This window comes from Geotrypetes seraphini, chromosome 4 (assembly GCF_902459505.1).
Source record: "Geotrypetes seraphini chromosome 4, aGeoSer1.1, whole genome shotgun sequence".
Lineage (NCBI taxonomy): Eukaryota > Metazoa > Chordata > Amphibia > Gymnophiona > Dermophiidae > Geotrypetes > Geotrypetes seraphini.
In genome coordinates, this window is record NC_047087.1 from 228,237,500 (window position 1) to 228,257,362 (window position 19,863).

Below are 19,863 nucleotides of genomic sequence, written 5' to 3' on the forward strand. Positions count from 1 at the left end.
GAGTTTATATTCCTGTTCCCTATGATGCATACTATGAGACAAGGTACGTAACAAAACAAAACAGTGAGAAATCACTACGTGGGGAACAGCAAAGTTCAGATCCTCACTCCAGGCACCAGCTAAAGTCTGCACCAGCACAACAGAAGGAGGGGGTTCCAAGACATGAACAAAGTAGCTCAAGCGAGGGGTAGAATCCTCCCACAAGGCGAGGCCCTGACCCAAAAGTTTTGCTACCTTGTTAGTCAAGTGAGATTGGTCCAAACTATGAACACAATGCTGGAGATGTAGGTAACCAAACAAATCCACCCGCGGAAGAGAATACAAAGAGGCAAGCTCAGCAGAAGTAAGTAACGCACCGAGCTCCATAAGAACATCCCCCACCCTCTGGATTCCCTGAGCGTGCCAAATCTGAAATGTTTTAGCATCCCTGCCTGGGCTAAAATTAAGATTCCCCACAATGGGCAACATAGGGAAAACACAATAGTTAATATGCAGATGTTGACATAGCATCTTCCAAATGAGTCTCATATAAGACTAAACAATATGACGTTTCTGGGTAGCGGACAAGAGAGCAGAGGGGGCATGGAGAAGAAAAAGTTAAGAAATTTGACTGTTCAAGACACCAGTCACGGACATAATGTATACCACAAGCCAAATTATAAACCCGCAAATCTAGCAGACCAAAACCCCCCAGACATGCCAGTAACATCAGGACTCAGAAGGGCAAGCGCGGTTTCCTACCGCCCCACAGGAAAGCCCGGAGTGCTCGATATAAAGAATTCAAATCAACTCTCTTGAGCCAAATAGGTAAAGTCTGTAAAATGTAGAGCTGCCTTGGGACTATCATCATATTAAACAGAAAAATTCGACCGACCAAATACAAGGGGAGAGCCCCCCACAAACGCAAGCAGTCAATTGATTTTCTGAGCAAAGGCCCCACATTAATTGCTTATAATCGTGACACATCAGATGGTATATAAGCTCCCAAATATTTCACCTGTGTAGGGGCCTCTTTCAAGGGAAAAGTCAACCATAGAGAAGGTAAACAGATATTCAAAGAAAGGGCCTACGACTTGGAAACGTTCAATTTGAGACCTGAGAGCTTACCAAAAACATTAAAGAGTTCCAAAAGGGAAGAAAGAGAATGCTCTGGATTCATAAGTATCACCATAATCTCGTCTGCAAAGGCCATACAATGCAAGGAGGAACTGCCCACCTCGACTCCAGTAAGCATAGGATGTTGTCTAATTTGCACTAATAAGGACTCCAAAAAGCAATGGAGAAAGAGGGCACCTGTGCTGAGTCCCTCTCTGTAAAGAAAAGACCAGGGAGGAGACACCATTAACTGCCACAGCTACCACAGGATTGGAGTAAAGTGTTCTTATCGCCTGCAAATAATCCCCCCCCAAGCCCATAGTGTTGTAATAGGGGAAACAGAAACACCCACTCGATCCGGTTGAAGGTCTTTTCGGAATCAAAGCTAATAGCTAAGGCCGATACCCGGTGTTCCTCACAATGTGCCATGGCCAACAGAAGCTTGCACAAGTTATGACCCGCCTGGCAACCCTGAATGAAACCCACTTGGTCAGGTCCTACCAAAGAGAGAACTATAGGAACCAGGCAATCAGCCAAGATTTTAACTATGATTTTTAGATCAACATTAATCAGCGAAAAAGGCCTATACGATTCCACCAACATCGGGTCTTTTCCCAGTTTAGGCAATACAGTAATCAAGGCCTGATTAGACAGGGCAGAAAAATGACCCCCCGTAATAGCCTGCTGTTAGTAGTTCTTTAATGGATCTTCCACATAGCCCTGCAGTAGCTGACAAAATTCTCCACTAAACCCATCAGAGCCGGGAGATTTGCAGAGGGGAAACTTTTTGAGTACCGCCATGATTTCATCCCTAATAATAAGAGTATTCAAGCACTGCTGATCAGATTCTGAGATAGCAGGTAAGGCCAAGGAACTGAGAAAAGCCTGAATCATATCCTCCCGGTGGACCACCTCTACAGTATAAAGGGATTTATAGTAGTTGACAAAGAGAAGTTCCATCTGAGACTGTTGGTGGACTACCGTCTCCCCAAGGTCTCGCAAAGCCGTAATAGCGGAGGGGCCACTCCAATGTTTCGTTAACCATGTTAAAAGCTTCCCGGGCCTATTACCAAATCTATGAAGTCTATATCTATAGTAAAAGACATGCTGTTGGGCCCTCTCATGAATTAACTTATTCAGCACTGTTTGTGCTGTATGCAAGACATTTGTATGGTGCTGTATGAGAAAGTGAAACCACCGTAATCTATAGTCCTTCACCTGTTGCTCCAGGGCCAAAATCTTAGCAACCTGCATTTTCTTTTTACGGCTACTATATGCAAGAATGGCCCCATGGATCACTACCTTTGTTGTTTCCCAAAAAAGAATGCCATAGCTCATATGCTCTCTATTAAACTCTAGGAAGTCCTGCCATTGGGTCACTAAATAGGGCTTAAAGTTAGGGTCATGGTATAATGCTACAGGAAATCTCCACCGCCCCCCACCCTTAAGAGAGCCAACCCCTATGCCTGCATCCATCCATATGGGGATATGATCTGAGATAGCCAACACGCCAATATCTGCCTGGTGTATAGTATGGAAGGAAGAACAAGAAAGAAAAATGTAATCGATCCTGGAGGAGGTATGATGGACCCTAGATGTTTGCGTGTAGTCTCTCTTCCCAGGATGAAGCGTTCTCCACACATCCACTAAATCCAGAGTGCGGAGCCAGCCATTCAAACCATTATTAGATCTTCTAGAGAGGACAGGGGACTTCCTGGAGCAGTCTAACTCCAGATCCAAGACTGAATTAAAGTCACCCAGAAAAATTTTATGATCTGTGGCAACATCAAATAATGACCAGCGTCCAAACTATAAACAGTCCTAACTGAGTGGGAAAAATATTTAATGTATCACAAAAGTAAAATCTCCACTCCTATGAAGAAGTCTATACTCAAACACTCGCTATAGTTATACTTTATTTATACTTGGAGCTTGATATTCATTCAGGAAAAGGCCTCAGAAATAAGGAGTACTACGCTTATAATTTCAGTGGTAATCATTACCAGCATAGGTATATTCCAAACACGTAAACTAAACTAAACTAAACTAAACCTTAAGTTTATATACCGCGTCATCTCCACGGAAGTGGAGCTCGACACGGTTTACAGGGATTAAAAATAAAGAAGAGGAACTACAATGGAAGGAGGGAGAGGTAAAGTGAGCAAGGACGGAGGAGGTACATAGAATAGTGGAGAGGGAGGGAGTGGTTACATTTTGGTGAAAAGCCAGGTTTTCAGATGTTTTCTGAAATGTTGGAGGGAGGTCGAACTCCGAAGATGGGCCGTAAAGCTGTTCCACAGCTCAGTGATCCTGAAGAGGAGGGATGTACCGTGTTTTCCTGTATGGGAGATGCCAATTAGAGAAGGGAAGGATAGTTTGAATTTCTGAGTGGATCTGGAGGAGTGAGTGCTTGAGAGCCAAGATAGTGGGAAGAGGGGAGGGAGGATGCCGTGAAGAGATTTGAAGGTAAGACAAGCGCATTTGTAGCGAACCCTGAGGAAGACTGGGAGCCAGTGAAGCTTAGACAGAAGCGGGGAGACGTGGTCAAATTTGCCTTTTGCGAAGATTAATTTAGCTGCGGTGTTCTGAATCCGCTGAAGTCTGAGAAGATGTTTCTTTGTTAGGCTTAGATAGATGGAGTTGCAGTAATCGAGTCGGGATAGAATGATGGATTGGACAAGGACGGCGAAATGTTGTTGGTGGAAGCAGGATCTAACTTTTCTTAGCATATGGAGATTGAAAAAGCATTTTTTTACTAGGGAGTTGATGTGGTCGTTAAAGGACAGTGTAGAGTCAATGATGATTCCCAGAACTTTACTAGAGTGCTCAAGCTGCAGATTGGTGCCAGAGGAAAGTGGGATGTGGGAGGGTAGCTGATCCAGTTTTGGGCCGAGCCAAAGTAGTTTTGTTTTGGCCTCATTTAGTTTCATTTGAACAGTGAGGGCCCAGGATTGTAGACTTGTTATACAGGATGAGATGTTAGCCGAGAGGTTGGTGAGGTTAGAGTCGGTTTCAATAAGGACGAGGATGTCGTCGGCGTAGGTGTAAAGTGTCTCCGAGGTGGAAAGTTGGAGGAGTTTCAGGGAGGACATATAGACATTGAAAAGAATCGGGGATAAAGGTGAACCCTGCGGGACTCCACAGATCGGTTTCCAAGGGGAGGATGAGGAACCCTTCATGTTAACGAGGTAGGAACGGTACCGTAAGAATTTTGAGAACCAATCTAAGACAGTGGAATTTATGCCAATTTCAGAAAGTTGGAGGATTAGTATGTCATGGTGGACAATGTCGAAAGCTGCGGAGAGGTCAAATTGGAGAAGGACTCAGTAAGTTTAAATTAGTAGAAACATAATATGGATAATTAAATAAAAGAACAGGTTTTTGACCAGTGATTGCAGTACGGAGTACGTGTTTGGAATACACCTACGCAGGTAATGATTACCACTGAAATTATAAGCGTAGTACTCCTTATTTCTGAGGCCTTTTCCTGAACGAACATCAAGCTCCAAGTATAAATAAACTATAAAAGTGGAGTGCGAGTTCTTGAGTATAGATTTCTTCATAGGAGTGGAGATTTGACTTTTGTGATACATTAAACATCAAATAATGGCCAGAAACAAAGAAAACTGCAGACAGCTGTACAAAGATGCAGGCTAAATTTATTAAAGCAAAATAAAGAATGCGGTTAATGTTACCACCTTGAACCAAACCAAAGGACCCAACACGGTTAATGTTTTGGTAAACACACCTTCATCAGGGGTCCCAGGTGGATAAAGTGGTCAAAGGGGTGCTATGATGATCAAGTTACCCCAATCTTGGTGAAGTTTGAGTACAGGTTTCCCTATAAGAGGAACTGGAGGAAATATAAAGAAGAACCTGTTTTTTCTAATGAAGTAGAAAGGCATCCGATGCAATGCAATTTGGGGCAAAGCGTTTGGGACAGAATTGTGAAAGTTTGTTGTTGTGAGAGGAAATTAAGAGATTTATGTCCAGCATTCCTCATTGAGAGAAAATTGGATGGAAGAATGTCGTGATGAGAGACTATTTGTGAGGCTGAAGTATGCTCAACTTGTCTGCCAACACATTCTGCTTCCCCACCAAATAAAGAAGTATCCCACAAGCAGTGGCTCCATTCCAAGTCTCGATTGCCTCCATACAAAAGAGATAAGATCCTATGCCTCTTTGTTCAAATAAACATGAAAATCTGGTTGTCCATATGGATAAGTACTAACTGTTGAAGTAGGCGATCCTGAAATGTTTTGCGAGCGTTCCCTATCACTTGTATCTCTAAAAGATTGATATGGAGAGCCTGTTAATGTGAAGACCATGTAGATGAGCTCCCCAGTCTGGTATTGAAGCATCTGCAGTTAGAAGATTTTGGTAGGGATGGGGCTGAAAAGGGAGACCCCCAGGTCAAATTGTGTGCTACCATCCACCACTGAAGAGAGTGCCAGAGATCGGGGATCACTTGTACTGGAGCAGATACGGATCCCATGGCTCCAGACCATTGGATTGATAAGGCCCACTGTGGGATTCTGAAGACATGTGAATGGGGGTCATGTGAACTGTTGATACCATGTGACTGAGAAAATGTAAGATCTGGCATACATAAGTGTGCTTGAGGGTGGAGATTGTTTGACACAGGTGAATGAGAATGTCGATCCTCTGCTCAGGTAGAAAAGCCTGACTATGAAAAGTGTTCAGAAGTGCTCCTATGAGCTCCAAGGTTTAAAATGTCTGTAGATGTGACTTTTGGTAGTTGATGTCAAACCCTAGAAGCTTGAGAAGAATTGTTGAGTTTATGGCATGCTAAATTGATTGTGACCATGAAACCTTGATCAACCAGATGTCTATAAACTGGCATTTAAATGTTTAACAAACATCATAAAATAAAACTGAAAAACAGCCAAACAGAAAGGGGACATTGTTTGGGCAGAACTAGATCATGATTAGGGTGGGACAAAAACAGATGCTCATTTCCTATTGCCAAAGGACCATCTATTCCCAGGTAAAGAATGAAACGGGGACAAATTTTTCAGTAAACCCATTTTTAAAATGCAAACTTTCTATATTTCATTACTTTGTTGTTTGAGGACTTTTTTCTCATTGTTATGCTTGAAAAGATTGCCACACACAAGAAAAATAAGTGGGTTTGCCATCAAAAGCATTCCCTGAAATGACACGCAAACACCTGTCATTGTACAGATCATCAGCTTCCTTCCTGCACCTTCCCTTTGCAGTGAAGAAAATGCTCACGAATCTTTCAGACCATTTTCTTCCAATGTTTTGAAGTACCTTTCAGTTCACTTGAAGGCTAACAATTGCAAAAAGACAAAAAAATTATTTGAAAAAAAATGACAGGGCAAGGACTAAGAGAAACACTAAAAGCCTTCTAGTTTGCTTCATAACTTTCCGTATAAGTCACCCAGAGAAGCAATAAGCATAAGTTTAAAATGCCTAAATTTAGCCTCCTTGAGTCCTTGATGTTAACGAGTACACATATTTTCATCTGCTTAATAATAAAAGACAAATCACCCTCAGTTTGTAAAAGATCAGGACCCACAAAAAAACAGGAAGCTGCAGAAAAACTGGTCAGACACAATACCTTCTACTGCAGGGCTGTCCAATTCCGGTCCTTGAGATCTACTGGCAGGCCAGGTTTTCTGGATATCCACAATGAATATGCATGAGAGAGATTTGCCTGCACTGCCTTCTTGGTATGCAAATCTCTCTCATGCATGTTCATTGTGGATATCCAGAAAATCTGGCCTGCCAGTAGATCTCAAGGACCGGACTTGGGCAGCCCTGTTCTACTGGATTAACTCAATATATGTGTAATTAGTTTTCAAGTTTACTAATGCCATCATTTAATATGGGCCTGCAGGATGTTACCATATGTTTCTTTATTTTATGCATGTAAATAGCATCATGCACAGATTAAAAAATTGTATGCACAAAGAAATGATAAAACATGAAACTACAACCCTATGATTTACGCCCATTTAACTGTGTAGCTTCCCCCTCTGATCTGATGAAGTGAGCATAGCTTTTGAAAGCTATATAATAAGCGTAAATGAAAACAGATAAACACTAAGGGCTCCTTTTACTAAGCTGCGATAGCGTTTTTATCACACACAGAATTGCCACATGCGCTAAACCCACGCTACGCAGCTAGAACTAATGCCAGCTCAATGCTGGCGTTAGCGTCTAGTGCGTGCAGCAATTTAGCACGCGCTAAAACTGCTATCGCAGCTTAGTAAAAGGAGCCCTAAAATGACCGATTCAGTCTGCACAAGAGTATGTTTGCTTTGATTAGACATGCATACTAATTAACATATGGAATCCCAAGTCTTATAGAAGGACAATTTTCAGAAAAGAGCGTCTAAATTAATCAATTTTAAAATGACTAAAATTTTCTTTGATGAGATACATCATTGCAAGAGGGTAGGTTTTAAAGTTTATTGCAGTTTTTAAGAGACATTTTGGCTTAAGGTGTTTAAAACAAATCTTCCACTGAAATAGTTCCTTATTATTACTATTGTTCGTCTGCTGTGGGTTTACATATGTAGGTAAAACAACATCTCTAATTTGATGAAAATTTAAAAAATGATGATAAAATCTAGTAAGAAATTGCAATAAACCAAGTTACTACAATCCTGATTATTTGTTCTCACTTGTCTGTGTTTTAAAGGTTCTGAAAAAATAATACATAGTATTTTTATATTATTTTTTTTTCAGAACCTTTAAAACACAAACATCTTAAAAAAATACAAATTTCATTCAACAAATATTTTGGAATAAAATGCGAGTCCTTTTTATAGTCACACTCTGTTAAAATTACCTTCCTCAGGCCTAACCTTGGCTGTTCTTGCTATGTTTATGGATTACATGTGTTCTCTATAAAAGTGGTTCCCAACCCTGTCCTGGGGGACCACCAGCCAGTCAGGTTTTCAGGATATCCATAATGAATATGCAAGAGAGAGATTTGCATACCTGTCACTTCCATTATATGCAAATATATCTGTCATGCATATTCATTAGGGATATCCTGAAAACCCGACTGGCTGATGGTCCCCCAGGACAGGGTTGGGAACCACTGCTCCATAAAGAATACTGAAGAGGAACAGCAGCATGTATCATTTACATAGTTTTCTTATGTCTTATGTACTTCTGATCCTCTTCAGTACTCCTCAGAGAATACATGTAAACCATAAACAATATCAGCAAGAACAGCTGAAATTGGGCCTGATGGTGGTCAATGTCACAAAGTGTGACTGTAATTTGTCAAGGAATAATTTAAGAAAATCTTTGAAGGTCTATAGATATATATGGGAGGCACAGAGAAAAGCACCAAGAAATCTTTTCCACCTGCGTGCTTTCTAAATTTGGAAACAAATAGTTTCTGAGGGAACCTATCATACCTACGATGAAGAGCTATTACAGCTAAATAACATCTGAAGAATGGTGGTACCTTCTTAAAGAGACAAGTCACCAGATTAAGAATTTTGAAGGCCATAGGAATCCAGAATTCCCTAAAACACCATGAAATATAAACTCAATAAGTTCCAAGGTGGAGGCATTAATTAAAGCTGAGGTTTGAGCTCTCTTAGGAATCTTTCGCATGTACAGAAGAGGTGCTATGAGAGGACTTCTGGAGACATAGGAATCTTCACTGCTAAGCATTTTGCTGGGAAGTTACTTGTAAACTTGGGGAAGGTAGATTTAAAGTTAATTAGGTAAGCTCAGGGAATATGTAGAAACTGATAAAGATAAGGCTGAATTTCTTAACACATATTTCTGCTCTGTGTTCACTCCTGAAGTGACAGGAGTGGGACCTCAGATCATAAGCAAATAGGGCTGGAGGTGTGGTAGACCCTGATCGATTTTTGTGCTCATGAGGAGCTAGAAAAAGACTGAAGGTGGAGGAGGACTGAAGGCAGACAAAGCAATAGGGCTGGATGGTGTACATCTGAGGGTATTGAAGGAACTTAGAGAACTTTTGGCAGCTCTGCTGGCTGACCTTTTCAATGCTTCTCTAGAATCAGGAGTTTAACCTGAGGACTGAAGAAAGGTAGATGTGGAAGTAAGGAAGAAATAGGGAACTACAGGTCCATAAGTCTGACTTCTATGGTAAGTAAATTAATGGAAACACTTTTAAAACTGAGAATAGTGAAGATTCTGGAATACAATGAGTTACAGGACCTGAGACAACACAGATTCACTAGAAGCAGGGCTTATCAGACAAATCTGACTGGGTGACCAGAGAATTGGTAGAGGGAGAGTGCTAGATGTGGTGTAGTTAGATTTTAGCAAAGCCTTTAACAGTGTACCACATGGGCGTCTAATAAACTGAGTGTCCTCGGTATGGGCCCAAAGTGAAGGACTGGGTCAGTAACTGGTTGAGTGGAAGGCGACAGAGGGTAGTTGTCAATGGAGATCACTCTGAGGAAAGAGATGTTACTAGTTCTGTGTCTCAAGGTTCGGTTTTTGGGCCTGCTCTTTTTAACATTTTTGTAAATGATATTGCTGAAGGGCTGTCTGGTAAGATTTGTCTATTTGCAGATGATACCAAAATCTGCAATAGTCACCCCTGAAGGTGTGAATAACATAAAAAAGGATCTAATGAAGCTTGAGGAATGGTCTGAAATATGGAAGCTAAGATTTAATGCTAAGAAATGTAAGGTCATGCATTTGGGAACAGTACAGTTTAGGGGTTGAAGAACTTTTGTGAACGAAAGAGGAGCAGGACTTGGATTTGATAGTATGTAAAGATCTTAAGGTGATCAAACAAGTTGAAAAGGCAATGGTGAAAGCTAGAAGGATGCTAGGGTGCACAGGGAGAGGTATGGCCAATAGGAGAAAGGAGGCATTGATGCCCTGAATAAGACTCTGGTCAGACCTCATTTAGAACATTGTGTACAATTCTGGAGACCACACCTTCCAAAAGATGGAATCAGTGCAGAGGAAGGCTATTAAAATGGTTGATGGTCTACATCATAAGGTTTACAAGGACTGACAAAGATTCCAATATGTATATTTAGGAGGAAAGGCAGCAGAGGGGAGATAAGATAGAGATGTTTAAACACCTATGTGGTATAAATGCACTTGAGATGAGTCTCTTTCAATTAAAGGAAACGCCAGAGTGTGAGGGCATGGGATGAAGTTAAGAGGTGATAGGTTCAGGAGTAATCTAAGAAAATATTTTTTTTACAGAAAGGGTGGTAGATGTGTGGCATAGTCTCCCGGTAGAGCTGATGGAGACAAAGACTGTCTGAATTCAAGAAAGCATGGGACAAGCTCGTGGGATCTCTTAAGAAGATGAGGACAGAGTGGATGCTGCAGATGGGCAGACTGGATGGGCCATTTGGCCTTTATCTGTCATCACATTTCTCTGTTTCTATGTATCTGTGCTTCTTTCTTGCTGTTGTTTCTTATGAGGAAAATGAAGTGGAACGTGTGGGAGTCTTATCCAGAAGCCCAAATGCTTCCCAAATCAAGACATACCATGGCCCCATAGATTATCTCTCATGGTGTTAGGTTGTTTCAGTACCAGTTTTGAGGAGGAAATGATGACCCAGCTAGATATTGGCACTATGCTGAGCTCCAGAAGAGACGGAGCAGACAGCAAACCAACGGAAACAATCACCAGTCAGGATTTAATGGTATGATAAAAGTTGAAATGACTCGATACAGGTCATGTTTCAGTCAACAGGCCTGCATCAAAAGTCAAATGTTCTAATGTATCAATACAAAAAGAGATGAATGTATTGAAGGTCATGTGATACTGATGCAAACCTGTTAACTTGTGTCGAGTCATTTGAACTTTTAACATACCAATAAAGCCTGACTGGTGATTGTTCCCGTTGGTTTACTGTCTTCTCCATCTGATCTCTTCGATTGCTGGTTTCTTATTTATGGAGAGATTTCATTCTTCTGTTTCCTCTACTTTACTGAGCTCCAACATCCAACATTCTCCTTTCATTATGCTCGTTTAGTTTCAAGAAATCTGCAGTCATTCAGAGGAAACTGGAGCTCCAATGCAGTAAAACAGGGATCAATTCAGTCTTCTGCAGGTGAGTAAAAGTAAGGAGGATTTCCTGTAGGGCAGGTTTGGAGACTGCCAAATCTTCAGCAACACTGGAAGCTAACTCATGTTTGTCCTCCAGATTGCCTATAGTCAAGCCCTCTCAAATTAATTTAGATGACATATCAGCTGCAATAGCTTCAGTGGAGAGAGCTGTTAGTTTTGATTTATCCAGATATTCATTCTTGCATGCAAAAACAGGCAGGTCTTTGAACCATTAATAAAAGTTGATCTAGAATTAGAAGCCACAGTAAGTCAAGCTACACTTCAGTATGTACTTTTTCACAGAATTGAGAATATGGAGAATACCTTAAAGTACCTGAACATGAGGATTTTACATTTTTCCAATCTTCCTCTATCAATTCCTGTGACCTTGCTTTGACAATGAGTCTTAAAGATACAGCTACTCAGTGGTTTCCTATTATATCCCCCACACAACTGTCAGGAAACAATGTCATCATACCAGCTAAGGGACTTTCTTGGATAAGAAGAAATGGGAGGCCTGCCCCCGAACCCTTCATTCTGTAGCATTCCATCTACATGGGGACAGGAAGTTACTGTAGAATAAAGACTTCTGGTCAGACCAACAGCAGCAAGCTTACCTCGTTGTTGGCTGCCCAAAGATTTAAAATTACAGTGGCCAGGGAGGAGGTTAAGTGGGGGAGCTGGAGAGAGGGGTCATGCCTCAGGATCCTGCTGGAGGCGGGGAGAGGACTGGAGCTGAGGGGAGGATTAGGAAGACAGGGAAGGACAGATGCTGCACAGACTGGGGTTTAGGAAGGAAGGGAAAAAGCAATGCTGCATGGGTGGGGTGGTGGAAAGGGAGGGAAAGAGAGATGCTGCTGTGAAGGAGGGAAAAGGAGAATTGTTAGACATAGGTGTGTGGAATGGGAGGGAAAGAGATGATATACATGGAGAAAGGGAGAATTATTAGACATGATAGTGGTGGAGAGTGAAGGAGGGAGATATATTAGATGTTGTGGTTGAGAGGGAAGGGTAGGACAGATGGAAAGGGATGCAAAAGGAATGAATGATGAACATGGTAATAAAGGGAAAGGGAGGAGAAATGCAGAGTGTTGATAGAAGAGGAAATGATGGGCATGGGGTTTCTGGAGAGGGACAAAAGATGCTGTACAGATTAGAAGCCAGGGGATGAAAGAGGGAGAAATGTTGAATTTGGTAGTATAGGTGTTGGGAGAGATATGCCCTGGATCCGCTTCTCTCTCTCTCCTTTCCCACTCCCTTTGCATCAAGGGATGGAATGAGAGAAAGAGAAAGACACAGAGGGAGACATGAAGGTGGAGGAGACAGAGGAAGAAATGCAGAAGACAAGAAAGCAAAAAAAAGAGAAACTGGGACTTGATGGAAAAATAAATCTCCAGATCTCATGTGCCTATCTTAGGCTTTCTTGAAATTAGACATAGTCTCTGTCTCCATCACTTCTTCCTGGAGTCTGTTCCATGCATCTACCACCCTTTCTGTAAAAAAGTATTTCCTTAGATTGCTCCTGAACCTATCACCTAACCACCCTATGCCTTCTCATTCCAGAGCTTTCTTTCAAATGAAAGAGACAACTCATGCGCTTTTATGCCACATAGGTATTTAAACATCTCTATCATATCTCCCCTCTCCTGCCTTTCCTCCAAAGTATACAGATTGAAATCTTTAAGTCTGTCTCCATACACCTTATGATGAAAACCATACACTATTTTAGTAGCCTTCCTTTGGACCGACTTCATCCTTTTTATATCTTTTTGAAGGTGCAGCCTCCAGAATTGTATACAATATTCTAAATGAGGTCTCACCAGAATCTTATACAGAGGCATCAATACCTCCTTTTTCCTACTGACCATACCTTTTCCTATGTACCCTAGTATTCTTCTAGCTTTCACCTTTTCAACCTCTTTGGCCACCTTAAGATCATCACATATAATCACACTCACATCCCGCTCTTCTGTCATGCACATAAGTTCTTCACCCCCTAAAATGTACCGTTCCTTCAGGTTTTTGCAGCCCAAATGCATGACCTGCCAAATGCATGAGCTGCCAAATTTCAGACCATTCTTCAAGCTTCGCTAGGTCTTTCTTCATGGTATTCACACCATCTGGAGTATCTACGCTATTGCAGATTTTGGTATTATCCGCAAAGAGGCAAATCTTACCCAACAGCCCTTCAGCTTATGACTCCCAGATCTATCTCTCAACTCCAGAAACTTCTTCAGGAATCCAAGCCCAAGTCTCATCTTACCTGTCCAACATTGCTGCCTGGATGTCTCACCATCATTAAAAACTGAACATGGCCAAGACCGAGTTTCTTATCTTTCCTCCTAGACCCACCGCTCCTCTTCCCCATTATCTGTTTTTGTGGATAACACTCTCATCCTCCCTGGCTCAACAGCTTGCAACCTGAGGGTCATCTGACTCCTCCTCTTGCTCTGTACAAATCCATCAGACCACTAAAGCCATTACCCTTCTTTTCAAGTTAATTATATGGCCCCCTATCCATTTCCATATACAATTCAAACTCCTCTTATTAACTTACAAGTGCATTCACTCTACAGCTCTTCAGGATCTCTCCTCTCTCCCTATACTCCTCCCGGGAACTCCATTCAACAGGTCTCTTCAAGTTTCACGTTTCAAGTTTAATAATTGTTTTGATTAATCACTTTGTCGAATTTCAAAGCAATGAACAAATTAAAATTACAATTTCTGGGGAATAATACAAACAGAACAATACATATTAACTCCTCTACTACCAACTCCAGACATCATCCTTACTATCTTGTTGCACTATATGCCTGGAACAGACTGTCTGAGTAAGTACATCAAGCTCCATCTCTGGCATTGTTCAAACCTTTTTGAGACTGTTGTTAACTCATAACTCTTACCAACATCTGTTTTTTTCATCCCCTATGTGTCCCATTTGTCTGTTTTGATTATATAGTAAGCTCTATCAAGCAGGGATTGTCTCTTACATATTTAATGTACAGGGCAGCATATATTTGGGAGCACTATACAAATGATAAGTTGTAGTAGTACTAATATAATAGGCAGCACACTAGATTCACATAACAGATATGATACTCACAATGTTACCACAATATAAATGAAACACTTTAATAGGCATACATTGAAACAAATAACATTGATATAATGATAATGCTGATTGTACGCAATACAAAAGAACAAGGGCAATTGAGATATATAGACAGACAAACTGAAAGCAAATTATATGCATAACTGAATGAGATAAGAGGAACTTCCCTACATTACAGGCTGTACAGTAAGCTAGCCCAGGGATAGAGTGAATGGATAGCCAGTCCGGTCACTGCATGTATTAGGAGAACAGCCAGGTTTTCATCTGCTTCCTGAAATAGAGTTAATCTTCAATTCGGCTTAGCCCAGAGTGCAGTGGCTACTTCTGAGAAGGCTGGTAGGAATCACATTGTGCTATTTCTTTTGGCAAGGGTTCAAATACTGATACTCCTTGAGTGGACCTTAGAGGCCTCAAAGGTGTGTGTGTGTAGATATGGTTAGTTTATGAAAATAGTTAACAAAATTATTTTTAAAAAGGTACTGTCAAAACTACTTCTTATTAACAACTGACAATCATATAAACATATTCATCACACCAATGTTACCTGTTCATATTTTAGAAACATCAAACATGCTAACTAATGTTTCATGTAGCTGTCAAAATATGTCACATATTACAATATAAAAGCCTTATAAGAATTGTGCAACCCTATAAGCATGAATTTAAAACATATAAATAATAATATACTCATGCATCCGAGGATCAGGAAGCAGTACCCATAAAATACTTTACAGGTCAAAATGTAGAGGCTAAATTTTTGAGCCTTCTAGGTAAAACAGACAAAATTATTGATGCCTTTCAGTCTTCCACCAGTTAGATACTACACCTATAAAACAAATAACTGTGAGAAAGAAATATCAGGCATGCAAACAGAGCTAGATATCTTTTGCCTGAGGTCAGATTTTCAAACACTCAACTCAATACAGCCAAAGCAGTACAGCCCCAAAATGTCTTGATTAATAATTCAGAAGACAGTCAGGATAAACAACATATGCCTATAAAATAAATAATTAACAGTTTAAAAAAAATGCCAACCATGAAAACAGAACTAGATGCCTTCTGCCTGAGGTCAGATTTTCAAAAACTCAACTCAGACTCCTAAAGCAGTATTACTCCAAAATGTCTTGTTGATTAATAATTCAAAAGGTAGTTAGGATAAGCAGCATGCCTGTATTTGTCTAATATTTATTTCATTTATGAAATAAAATAATGTTATTAGCTAGTATCCCCGATTTTTAATCTATTTTTATGTAAATTTTTATTGTACACCGCTTAGAAATCTGATTAAGCGGTTTAAAGTTTTTTTTTTAATAAACTTGAAACGTACCTGAAAGATTATTCTTCATCACCATAGCCACCATTATACAGTATATCAAAGTTAACTAAGTATAAATTATCAGAAAACTTAACCAGCACCACCTTGAAATATCCAAAATCTAAATACAGTATAGAATGAACACCAGAAAGACATAAAATGTAAGTATAGAAAAAAGGAACAAATTGACAAATAACATAGATAAATTTGGGGAAGAAATGTTTTCTTATCTTTTATTTTCCTTGAGTCCTGTTATTTCAATCTAGACATGAATTATATCCAGGGCAGAGACTTGAAGATTCTGATGGCATCATCAATATAACGGGTGATAAAACCAGAAGCATACCAGTAGGCTGATGCCAAAGCCACAAAGAGAAACCAAAGCAATTAAGAGAAAACCAAAACAAAAGAACCAAACCGAACCCATAACAGAGGTCTTATAAGGATTATCTTTTTAAATATATAGACAGGTGTTAGACCTAGGACTCAGAAATCTACAGAATCCCTCAGTCTTCTGGTGCAGATCTTCAATTGGTCTAGCAAAGAGAAAGAACAGGTAAGAACAAATGGCACCTTCTTTATGAGCATGCTAGAGATTTACAGATCTATGGTATGTAAGAGTTTTTACCCCACAGGGCAGAAGGCAAAACAACACCTTCTAGGACCTCCCTACCAAAGGCACTGTCCCACTTAGCCCAAACATTCAGCTTGTAGTGTTTGATAAAAGAATGAAGGGAAGACCATGTTGGGACCCTGCCAATGTTTTCCAAGGCTATGGCCCATGCTTCAGCCCTGGACATATTTGCTACCTGGTAGAATGAGCCTTAAAGCCCTAAAGAACCCCTTTTCTCTGAAATATGGAAGCTAACTCAATAGTTCACATAATCCAGTACACAATTAAAAACTTTGAGGCCATGTTTTCTTTGGAGGATCACAAAAGAGGACAAAAAGAGGATTCAACATTCAATAGGATGTAACCCCCAATCAGTGGAAGAGCATTCTGCCAACATCTAGCTTATGGAAGGTCTATGATGGTCCAAACACCAAGGACCTCTGAAAGGCATGGAGAAAAACTGTATGTGATAATCATGTTAGTCCACTCTCTAGAATCTAATTGTTAATGTAATAACTGATCCCAAATCTTATTGCAAGCCACAATGATTCCTTGTTAAAAATTGAGAGATATAATACAACAGCTAACAACCTACCCACCACAACCTCAACCGCAAGCACAACCAACTTCCAAATCCCCAACAGAAGAATACTCACCCCAAGTTACCCAAACCTCCACACCAACAATCAACACCCCATCACTGTTATCCAGAGAAGAAGATCAACACCCCCGAAAACAAAGCCTCAAACAACCACCACAACACTCATATACCCGGAAGCAACTCACATTCCACAGAACAACACGACCTCCCTTACATGTGCCTATGTCAACATCAGATCTCTAGGACCCAAAACAGAAAACATAAAAAACTGGATAACAACAGAAAAAATTGACTGCTTATTCCTCACTGAAACCTGGCTAACCTCAGACACAGACCCTAGAATAAAAGAAGTATGCCCGCCGGGATACAAAATAACAGTAACCTGCAGAGAGAAAAAAAGAGGAGGAGGTCTAGCAATAATATTCAAGAACACCATAACTCTAAACATAATCGAGAAAGTATCCACTCCACAACTGGATTTCCTAGCATGCCAACTCACAAACACAACACTAAAAAACTCTCTAAACTGCATGCTCTGCTACATAACACCAGGAAACTGGACCACAGTGAAACCCGAATTTGAAAACTTCATCTACCAAAACTCACTAACAGCTGACTACAACCTCATATTAGGAGACCTAAACCTACACCTAGAAGACCCAACCTCCACACCAGCAAACAACTGTCTATCCTTCCTCAATGCATTATCCTTCCAGATCCTAAATCCACAAACCACTCATGAAAAAGGTCATCAACTGGACATTGCAGCGTTCATGACCCACCAACCATCCAATCAAGAAATCCAAACTCCTAACGGAACATGGTCCCCATCACTATGGTCAGACCACTACATCTTTAACTTCAACATCAACTGGACCAAAACCAAACATACACCTCAAACAAAAAAAACCACATATACCTCACGCAAACATATCGACCCAGCCATTTTCTGGTCAAAGGTAGACGAAACCATCCAAGACTGCGACCCAAAAAATTTCATTTCCCGCTGGAAAAATGTATCCACCAACATACTTGATAATCTGGCACCCCTACAAACCAAAACCAGAAACAGAAGGAAATCGGACCAATGGTTTGATAATGAATTACTCCAACTCAAAAGACAGTGTAGAAGATTAGAAAGAAAATGGAGAAAAAAGAATCAAGAACAAACAAAAACCGACTGGAAAAAAATCAACAAACAATACAAAAATCTACTAAAAAACAAGAGGAAAAGTTACTATACCAAGCTCATAGGCACAGAAACACAAGACTCCAAAAAAACTTTCCAAATACTAAAAGAACTAACAGACACCAAACCATACACTACCACCACCAACACACCTCCACCATCACCCACCATTCTAGCAGAACATTTCAAGAATAAAATCACCAACACCAGAGCCACACTCACACTCAACCCACCCAATCAAAATCCAATCACAATCCACCCTACAGGAAAAGAGGCAATCGCAGCAGACAGAACTTGGTCTCAATTCCCAAACATTCAATGGCCAGAATTCAACAAATTATACAAAAAATACAGCCATGCCTCCTGCGACCTCAACCATTGCCCCTCATATCTCCTTACCACCTCTAGTATAAAGTTCCGCACCATAACTCTACAATGGATCCAATTCACGCTCACAGAGGGCAAATTCCCTGACAACCTCAGCGAAATTGTCATCACCCCAATCCAAAAAGACCCAAAGGCACCACAAAACCTCCCTTCCAACAATAGACCTATAGCCTCAATTCCGCTATATGTCAAAATTACAGAAGGCCTAGTAGCCAAACTCCTCACCAATTACATAGAGGACCACAACCTACTACACCCCATGCAATCAGGATTCAGAGCAAATTTCAGCACAGAGACACTACTAGGCTCCCTCATGGATACCGTCAGACAACAACTTAGTATAGGGAAAAAAATGCTACTCATACAACTGGACCTATCGGCGGCATTCGACCTGGTAGACCACAACATCCTTCTACAAATACTGGATGCAATAGGCATCTCAGATAAAGTATACTCCTGGTTCGAAGGATTCCTAAAACTCAGAACATACAGTGTAAAATCAAACAAAGAAAAATCAGAATCCTGGTCAAACCCCTGCGGCGTACCACAAGGATCTCCACTATCCCCCACACTCTTCAATCTATACACTGCCTCTCTAGGAACCCATCTGGATAATCTAGGCATAACATCCTATAGCTACGCGGATGACATCACCATCCTCATCCCATACGATCATTCCAAACCTACCATGACAGAGGAACTTCACCAAACACTGGAAGCAGTCACAACCTGGATGGAAAATCACAAACTTAAACTCAACCAAGACAAAACCAAATTCATCCTCCTAGAAAACGACAGGATCCAAACCACAACCATCCTAGACATAAACGCAACCAAATATCCCATCCAAACAACCATAAAACTACTAGGCATGACCATAGACAGATGCTGCACAATGCAACCGCAAATAAACAAAACAACCCAAAAATCATTCGCAATCATGAGAAACCTGAGACAGGTCCGAAAATACTTCGAAAGCACACAATTCCTACTTATAGTACAATCCCTAATACTAGGAATACTGGACTACTGTAACATTCTCTTCCTCCCATGCCCGGCAATTACGATAAGACAACTCCAAACAATCCAAAATACAGCCTTAAGACTCGTATATTCACTGAAAAAACACGACCACATCACTGAAGCCTTCATCAACTCACATTGGCTCCCAATCCAAGAAAGAATCCAATTCAAATTCTACTGCATATTATATAAAACACTACACGGAGACAGTCCATCATACCTGAACAATCGCCTCATCCAAGCAACCAGCACCAGACACAGAAAAACGCACTCCCCATTCATACCCCCCCCATCCAAAGAAGTAAAAAGAACAAAACTACATGACGGCCTCCTAGCCACACAAGCTGCAAGACTGGACAACCAAATCTCCATCCTTCTGATGACCACCCAGGACTATAAGACGTTCAGAAAAGAAATAAAAACCACACTTTTCAAGAAATTCCTAAAACAGATATAATA

The 19,863-nt window shown here is 40.7% G+C and overlaps 1 protein-coding gene across 12 annotated transcripts in view; it reads right to left on the bottom strand.

The window, feature by feature from the left end:
- Positions 1 to 19,863, bottom strand: part of LRMDA (leucine rich melanocyte differentiation associated) — a 1,649,176-nt gene that overhangs the window by 1,578,418 nt on the left and 50,895 nt on the right. The window lies entirely within an intron of this gene.